At 40.6% G+C, this 9,415-nt stretch overlaps 1 non-coding gene across 1 annotated transcript; it reads left to right on the forward strand.

The window, feature by feature from the left end:
• The first annotated feature begins 2,308 nt into the window (after positions 1-2,308).
• Positions 2,309-2,415, forward strand: LOC114167980. Its single transcript, XR_003600579.1, has one exon. It is a non-coding gene; the product is annotated as a small nucleolar RNA R71 (small nucleolar RNA).
• Positions 2,416-9,415: the final 7,000 nt, after the last annotated feature.

Below are 9,415 nucleotides of genomic sequence, written 5' to 3' on the forward strand. Positions count from 1 at the left end.
TTCACCAACACGAACCAAAAAATCATCAACCAAACCTGCGGGGTGGGCAACATTTCTATTTGCCAATTGAATCACCACACCCGTAGGTTGCAGGGGTCCAAGAGAAAGAGATTTAAAAATAGATAGAGGCATTACATTTATTGAAGCACCAAGATCAAGCATTGCATTTTCAAATTTATTGTTACCTATGATGCAAGGTACACAAAATGTACCTGGGTCCTTGCACTTCTCAAGAATCTGAGGAATAGATTTACCTATCAATGCTGACACGTTTCTACCCATGCTGATCTTTTCGTTTCCCTTTAGCCTCCTCTTGTGCGTGCATAGCTCCTTCAAGAACTTTGCATATCTGGGAATCTGTTTAATGGCATCCAACATAGGTATGTTCACCTCCACCTTCCTGAAAGTTTATAAGATCTCCCTGTCAACCTCTTTCATCTTTTTGCTTTTAATGGCTCTTGGAGGGAAAGGAAGAGGTATGGAAGGTGCAGCTGGTGGAGCTCCAAAGGTGCATGAAGAGCTCCATGGGCAGCGGAAATGGATGAAGGAATGGAGGCAAGTTGGAAGGCACTTGCAAGCAATGGAAGGTGAAAGAGGTGATAGGATTTCCTAATCTATGCTAGCCTAAGGAAGGTGGCTAGAGGTAGAGAGAGGAAATCTCTAGAAAGTGGTGACTCTCAAAGGCAATAGAGGGAGGAGTGCTCTCAACTCAAGTTGCATCTATTGCATAAAATTTCAAGAGTGTCTACAAATGAGTGAAATTTTGGCTTTTATATGAAGCCATTTACACATGAGAAAGGAGAGCCATTGGATGGAGTGGGCCTTGATCTTGGCCCTTAGATCAAGCTAGGAGAAGGAGATAAGATCATGCCCCTTGGATCTTGGCTTGAAGAACAAGAAGGATTCTTAGCCTTTAGATGTGATGACCAACTTTAGTCAAACTATGAAGCAAAGGAGCCTCCTTGTCTTGAAAATCTTGGCCATGTATGAAGAGAATTGGGCCGAGCCCAATTTTAACCCATCCTATGTTCCTTTCATGTCTTATGTATTATTGGAAAGCAAAGCCCAAAAAATGGCCCAATTTAAATCTACACTACTAGATTTACATGCACTTCTTCAAGTCTTTGTGATCTCTTTGGCCCATGTAAAGAATGTGAGAAGCCCATTGATTTTGTGATCATCTAATGGGAGACCCTTTTGAATCTTTTTCATCATTGATCTTGTAATTGGGCCTTTTAATGGGCTTGGGCTTGGGCTTGGGCTTGAAGGTGCAATTGGGCTTGGTGGGGTCACATCAGCAGCAGTAGAGGTGGAAGGTGTAGAAGTCACACCAGATGTGGAAGGACCAGCTGCATGAGCATCACATTTTCTCTGAAGTGTGGTAGGGTCGGCTTCCTTTGGTGGTGTAGGCTGGGAAGTGGGAACTTCAATGTTCTTCCCAGATCTCAATGTAATGGCACTCACATTCCTCAGATTTTCCACCGTCTGTGATGGAAGCTTGTCAAAATTCTGAGCCTGTGCCTGGTTTAGCTGAGTGGCCATCTGCCTCATTTGATTTGTCAAACTCTGGATTGAGGCCCTAGTCTCCTACTGAAATTGCATATTTTGAAGGGTCATCATCCTGACTAACTCCTCCAATGAAGTAGAAGAAGAAGGTGCAGGTGCTGCAGCAGGAGCTGGTGTGGGTACAGGTGGAACAGGAACAGCTTGTGGTGCAGGTGCAACTCTTTGTTGTGGAGGTGGTTGCACATTTTGAAATTGTTGGGGCTGCTGGTTACCCTGGTTTCCCCATCTCAAATTAGGGTGATTCCTCCATCCTGGATTATATCTGTTGGTTGACAAATCATGGTGGTTTTGTTGTTGCTGTTGGGGCCTATTGTTGTTGAAAATATTTGCTACATAGGCCTGAGGTGTGTCCGCTGGTGTAGAAGAAGAAGGAGAAGCAGCTTGTTGTTGCAATGCTGGGCAAGAGTCTGTAAAATGATCTACAGATGTACAAAGGCCACAAACTCTTGCAGCTGGAGCTCTCTGATTGGAAGCAAGTTGGTTGACCAGTGTGGTAAGAGCATCAATCTTACTCTCCAACTTCTTTGTGTACTCGGCTGCTCCTACATCATGAACACCTCTAACAACTATGGCATCACTCCTTGTGCCAAATTGTTGAGAATTTGAAGCCATGTTCTCTATTAGTTGTCTGGCTGCAGCTGGGGTTATGTTACCAAGGGCACCACCACTTGCGGCATCAATCATATTTCGATCCATGTGGTGCAAGCCTTCATAAAAATACTGGAGAAGGAGATGCTCAGAAATCTGATGGTGTGGACAGCTTGAACAGAGATTCTTGAACCTCTCCCAGTACTCATAAAGGGTCTCCCCAGATTGCTGCTTGATGCCAGAAATCTCCTTCCTAATGGCTGTTGTCCTTGAAGCAGGAAAGAACTTGGCAAGGAACAATCTCTTCAGGTCATCCCAGCTTATGATGGAGCTGGGTGCTAGGTAGTACAGCCAGTCTTTCGCATTCCCCTCCAAAGAATGAGGGAAAGCCTTCAAGTATACATGGTCCTCCTGTACATCTGCAGGCTTCATGGTGGAACAGACGACATGAAACTGCTTCAAGTGTTTGCACGGGTCCTCACCTGCAAGACCATGAAACTTTGGCAACAAGTGTATTAAACCAGTTTTCAGCACATATGGAACCTCCTCCTCAGGGTATTGTATGCATAAACTATCATAAGTGAACTCTGGTGCAGTGAGCTCACTCATGGTTCTCTCATGAGGTGGTGGAGGAGGTTGAGCCATGTTATCAGTATGAAAATGAAAATGCTCAGAATGAGGAGTGTCAGGAATGTGATGAGAAACAGAAGAATCAGGAAATGTCACTGAATATTCAGCATGCAAAGATGGATTCCTAAGATGCCTACTTCCTCTGTGGAATGTCCTATCAATCTCAGGGTCAAATGGTTGTAATTCACTTGGGTTTCCCCTAGTCATGCACCAAAAAGTATTAATTATGGTGATATTGGCATAACAAAGGGTATAACTACAAGTATACTCAAACGACCTCCAAATGACTTGAAAATTGGTAGGATATTCCTTTGAGTGGTCAAACAGCAGCACACAAAAAAAATCAGATCAAAACTCAAAGCACAAGTATTTTTAACAATTTTTCAAAAGTGGAAAAAATGAAGAAAAATCACAAAAAAGATTGCTGAAATGTAGAAAATGGCATTTTCTGGAGAATCTGAGTTTGCAAACCGGCGAAGCGGGTTCTTACAAGGTGGGAAATCAAATTCCACCCCAAATGCATATAAAATAATAGTGATTCTGAAAACCAGAGCAAAAGTTATGGTCCTCTGAAGTTTCACTAAAAATCAGTCCAAAATTTTTTTGAATCTCTTAACTCAGACCATACCAACTGCTCCAGCTATTTTTCCTATCAAGTTCAATGTCTTAGAAGTGGGGGGAAAAAATTTCAAGTCAAAACAAGCACCGTAGCTACCAGAACAAAAATCCATAAGTAAATGCCAGATTCAGACACTATTCGTACACTATTCACTACTACAAATGACACAATTCATGCGCGCCGCGACACTATTCACTACACTGCATAAAAACACACAGAAATGGAAACAGGCACTGAACTTAACACAACATTAACATCACAATGAACATATACCAACTCAACCACACTTGAACTACACACACACACCAAAACATAGAACACAAACACACTGAAAATTTTTCTTTGAACGAAACGATTGTTCCCCGGCAGCGGCGCCAAATTTGATAGAGGTCGTACCCCACCAAATTAAAACATATTAAATATAGTATATGAAAGTGAACCAAGTCGTCTCCCAACGACCAATATTTTCATTCAAAGCCAAGTTTCCAGATGAACACAACAATAAAACACAGGGGGTTTGGCAGATTCACACAACTTTGCTAAATTCTAATAAAAACACCAAAACTGAATTAAACACAGAATTAAAAATGTACTGGTTCCTTGATTTCACTGAAAATCCACCAATCACAGGTAACTAAATCAATTCTCTTATCCAATTTACTCTCATGAAATCTAAATTAATCAACTATGCGAAAATTAACACAGCTTCATTATGCCATTAAGCGTAGCACACATCTTTCTTTCAATTCCACACACATACACACAGATTAAGCAACTGTGGCCAAAACTCGAGCTCATTAAGCATGACAAGGATTATGAAATTGTGCAAAACATGAACCCACGATTAAGCATCACAAATTCCATTTCATTCAAAGCTACGAAATTGAATACGATGAAGAGAAAATAAGAATTGGAGTGCACTGTAAAACATCAACCTCATGGTTTCAAATCAGTTTCTTCAAGGAACCAATACGAAAAAAAACTTAGCTAGACATAGAGAATGAACAATTAAACATTTCAAAACTGCAATCACAAAACAGAACCAAGAAACCTAACTTATCAAATCTGAAAATGCAATTTAAGAGCATACCCCATGAACGCGGTGCTATCATATATAAATGCGAAAACCCCATGAATGGGTATTGTTTCAACTCAATGAAATCACAAAACGAGCTGCCCAATGTAGAAAATGAAATCAAAACGCAAAACCCTCAATGGGTGCTATCAAATGTGCATAAAAACAGTAAAAATAACCCAAAAATGTGAAAAACCGCAAGGGGAGGCATCCATGGAAGCTTGGAGCACGAAAAAAATGGAGATGGAGAGAATGGAGAAGATGAAGTGGTGGCTTCCCCTCCATGCAAACCTAATTTGCGTGGTCATATCACCCTTGCCACTCATATTTACAAAACTGCCACTCTGCCACTCAGATTTACAAAAATGCCACTCTGGGCCTCAAATGCTGACCCATTGACTTTGCTGACGTGGAAATGACATGGAAATGATGTGGCAATGATGTGGACAGTCTTTTCAACTAAATATTAATGTCCAAGATCCAAAATTGCTTCACCCAAATACCTAAAAATAATTAAAAACAAAAATTAGGCCAAATAATGTGAAATTAGTCCAAATTCGGAACAATGGCCCAATAAAGCCCAACAGATGAAAAACACTCTAATGATGAACAATTAAGCACTAATCAACTGTCTAATGGGTACACAAAGGCTAGTGGAATGGAAGAAAATAATGACTCATCAGTGGTGTCTCATTGGTCAAGACGTAATTCCGTGATGGTTGTGTGGTGGTGCCTCATGGTCAAGACGTAATTCCATGACCCTTGTTAGTAGGACTTCATGGAGGTGCCTCATACTTAGGACGTAATTCCACGAAGTTTGTGGTGGTGCCTCATTATATAATTTAGTAAGAATTCAAGTAAGGATTGCATCCTGACACTCTAAAGAGTTAGTTAGTCTCACGTAGAGCATACCGACTAAAGTGGTGAGAGTAGCAGGAGACCTTAGATATTTGAAGGCTAACCTTGTGAGTGGTAGGATGAAACCCATTGGCAATTGGCTTTGCAGAGTAGTATAGGCCACCACAAGTGCAAGCATCCGGTGAATCCGACTAATTATGTATCCGAATAAGTCGTGTCTTGAGTCGTAATGTATTGTTTGCGAGTCATCACATGATTGGTTGATGTATGTATCTTTGACTATGAAAATGTATGCAATTGAATGATAAATCATTTTCTATTCTAGCTTACCCTTTCTGCTTGTTTTATGTTTCGTGTGTGGTCTTCTCTTTTTGTGATGATCATCAATTTATTGATGGGAGCAGATGCGAGAACTCCTCGTGGTCAACATTGTAATGGAGATTTCGGTGCATTGCTCATCTTGGGTTGGACCCCACCTTTTTTTGAATTTACTTTAGGACTGCAGCCCATGTATTTCTTTGCCCTTGGGGCACTTACTTTACTACTCTTAAACTTCTTACTCATATTGTTGTTGGCATCGTGGTGTGCTTGATTTCTTTCCTTGTTTATTCTGAACAACTGCAAGGAGTGACTTCGATACTCCGCAACTTTGCTCTTTATATTATATTGTGTGATGTTTCATTTATTTAAGTTTGATTATTAAATGAGATGTTACAAACATTCTACTGTGCTATTTCCAATAGGTGAACAACGGGGAAAGCTTGGTGGGGAACGTAGGTAGCTTAGATAACTTAGTGGGGCATATGGAAAGCTTGATGGTGCATATGTTCAACTTAAATAGCTTAGACATGTGTGGAGACAAGTTTGTTATTAAAACGTTAGAGATTGCAAAAAGTGGTTTGCAACAAAGAGTTGAAAAGGAGGTTAGAGACAATTCAATTTTTCAAGCAAACTTAGAGAGAACGAAGCAGATTTTGTATAAGCGACACTTAAAACTTGAACAAGACATTTCAAGTTTGCAAGAACAATTACAAGTGGAGTTGGATTTGAGAGCTTCATTGGAGGTGCAAGGGGAGGAGTAGTGACCTGCAATGGATGAGCAAAGAGATGCGATTGAGCATAATAAAATGTGGGAATTTTTTGATTCCTCAGAAGGAGGTCAATCTATTGAAAAGAATCTGGTTAAGAACAAGTTGGCCAATAAGATAGCAAGGAACTCGATGAGTAACAAGTTGACCAAAGAGAAGAAAAAGTCAGCCAAGGAGAGGAATAAGTTGGCCAAAGAGAAGATCAAGTCGATTACGGAGAGAAAGAACAAACATACTACAGTGAAAACAAAGTTTTCCATGGAGAAAGCAAAGAACTTGGTTATTCATGAAAGGGACAAGCACAATGTGAGAAGGATTACTACACGTGGAAAGCCAAGATGAAGAATAAAGGAACAAAGATGAATGATAAGAGAAGCATTTAAGTTTATGTGGGAGTTTTGTTGGTTTTAGTGTAACACCCTAGGCGGATATTACTTGGTAAAACAACTTATATTTAAAATAAAAACATTTGATACCATTCCCAAGCATGGGAAAATTAAAACTTTATCGAGTCATTTATAATAAAGCAAAACCATAAGTCTCAAATACTTTATTACATCACTGAAATCCAAAACTAACTTTAAAGTAAAATATCAAATTAATCCAAAACATGTCTCTACGCCTCGCCATCATCACCTGGATTATCATTTGTTCCTATTTAACAAGTCACACAATCATCGCAAAACATACACTTAAAGGTGAGCTTAAAAAGAATAAACATGCATAAATAATAATCTAAACACCTCACCCAATTGAACTTAACCAGTTTTCCATTCTTAAAGACCTTCCTACCATAAGGTACATATGGAATTGTTGTAACGTCCTAGCCGGAAATTACTTATTAAAATAAATCAAATATAAAATTTAATTAAACAACCTCATTTATTGTCAAGAATTCCCAAAACGCGGGAGAAATTTAAATCTTTAAGTTCAACACGCCAAACCAGATAATATAATTCACGGCAATACCGTAATACAAATATTTTTGTCTACGAAACTATTACAATAAATCCATATTCTTACAAACTAAAATCAGTAAAAACTCTCAAGAGGTCCCCACTCCGTCTCTATGCATTAGCCTGCTCACCTGCATCAACATCTGCTCCCATGTAACAAGCTACATGATCATCTCTAACCACACACAGATAGGGTGAACTCATTTAGATAAAATCAAACAAATTTAAATTTAATATTAGATACATCACATCAAGATTAAAATCCGGGTTAGTATTTTTCTCCCATTTTCCTTACTTCTCCACTTCCAGCACTTGCATTAGACGTCTATCATTTCTATACCCTTTAGGTGAGATCAATGATCGATCTTCGCTGCATGAGTGTCTACTCGCCCCTCCGACTACAGGCCACCACCTGATAGTCCACACGTGGGAATAACTTTGCCACAGCATCTCACCGTGACACCAAGTGGAGCTCCCCAAAATAAACATAACTCTATCAGAATGCACTGAAGAGGGCAACCACCCAAAACCTCGTCGTACGAGCCACAACTCGCACACTTCACTAGACTTCCTAAACCACCAGGCTACAACCTAGAGTGGTCACGTGTTACCCCAATACAAGATACACCCGTAATTGGTCTCCAGCCAAAGCCTCGCATCATGAACATCACCTAAAGTTGTGTAGAAAACCCTTTCTCGCGCACCTTCACTAGACCAAAACCGCCTGGCGCGCATCACACGCCGCTAGGCCGAGTCGGGTTCCAGACCGTCTGGCAAACATCACACACCGCCAGGCACTAAGGGCCAGCAGAATCATCATTGCATCGTCACCGCCTGGCGGACTCCACCCTGTCGCCAGGCGCCTCGCTGTCTGTCATCGCTTGGCGCACCCATCTCGCGTCGCCAAGCGCCAACCTACTTCCAAACCTTCTGCTTCACCATTCCACTTGGCGGAACCATCCTTGCTGCCAGGCGTCCTGCGTGCAGAGTGACTACTGCCACTAGTTTGTGACTCTACCGCCTGGCTGCTTGCTCACGCCGCCAGGCGCCATACCAGTAGCGCAATGCTACTGGTTTTTGGCACTTAAAACATATCCCAAATGATCCTCATTCATACAACACACCAAATTATAGAACAACTATGACACTACAAGCACAGTTCTATCGCTAGATTATCATACACACCTTTTAATCATGCAAATTGCAAGTGTTATTAAGTTCTCTTTATTTACGATTTCCACTTACTTCCTCACTCTCCATACTTTACACCTTAACACAGTACCAACATTACACCTACCAGTGATCCAAATAGGTATTTACACAGAAAACATAGCACCATATGGTTCACCAAGCATAGCCCGTGAATATATTACCATACACTTATATCTCATGCCCCAATACAGAAACATACTCCCATATGCTCACAGTTTTACAATTTCAACACAGCCTTACACCACGTTGATATTGTCTATTACTCACTCCACACGTTACCAATTTAGTATTTATCAATCATTTACCCCAATCGCATATGGTTCCCGTAATTACAGTTTGCCACTAGCTTCAGTTCATAACAACATAAAACTTTATTTAATGTCACACATATATCTCAATTGTCACGTACTCATACACAATTCCCATGATATCCAATATCGGAATTTCTTTCACCTCACCACCCTACTAATCTTCCCTAGACATACAAATATGCTGCAAAACAATCAATACCCTCAATCACACCAGAATATCAATTTAATCATGCATAATTGTTTCCAATCCCCAACATAACCTTAGCCCCGATTTCATATAAAATCCATACGTTCACGAAAACCTTAATATACTCTGTCAATTATGCTAATCAATTTCACAGTCACACATGAGAATATTACTACGACATCACTAATACTCCAAAAAACATCCAAAACAGTCAAAACAGGGAAAACCAGTCCGCGTCGCCTGGCAGATCTTTCTCCGCCGCCAGGCGGTTCATGAAGAAAACCCAAAAACTGGGTCTGTAACTGTGTCGCCTGGCGGGTCGTGC

This window comes from Vigna unguiculata, chromosome 10, assembly GCF_004118075.2.
Source record: "Vigna unguiculata cultivar IT97K-499-35 chromosome 10, ASM411807v1, whole genome shotgun sequence".
Lineage (NCBI taxonomy): Eukaryota > Viridiplantae > Streptophyta > Magnoliopsida > Fabales > Fabaceae > Vigna > Vigna unguiculata.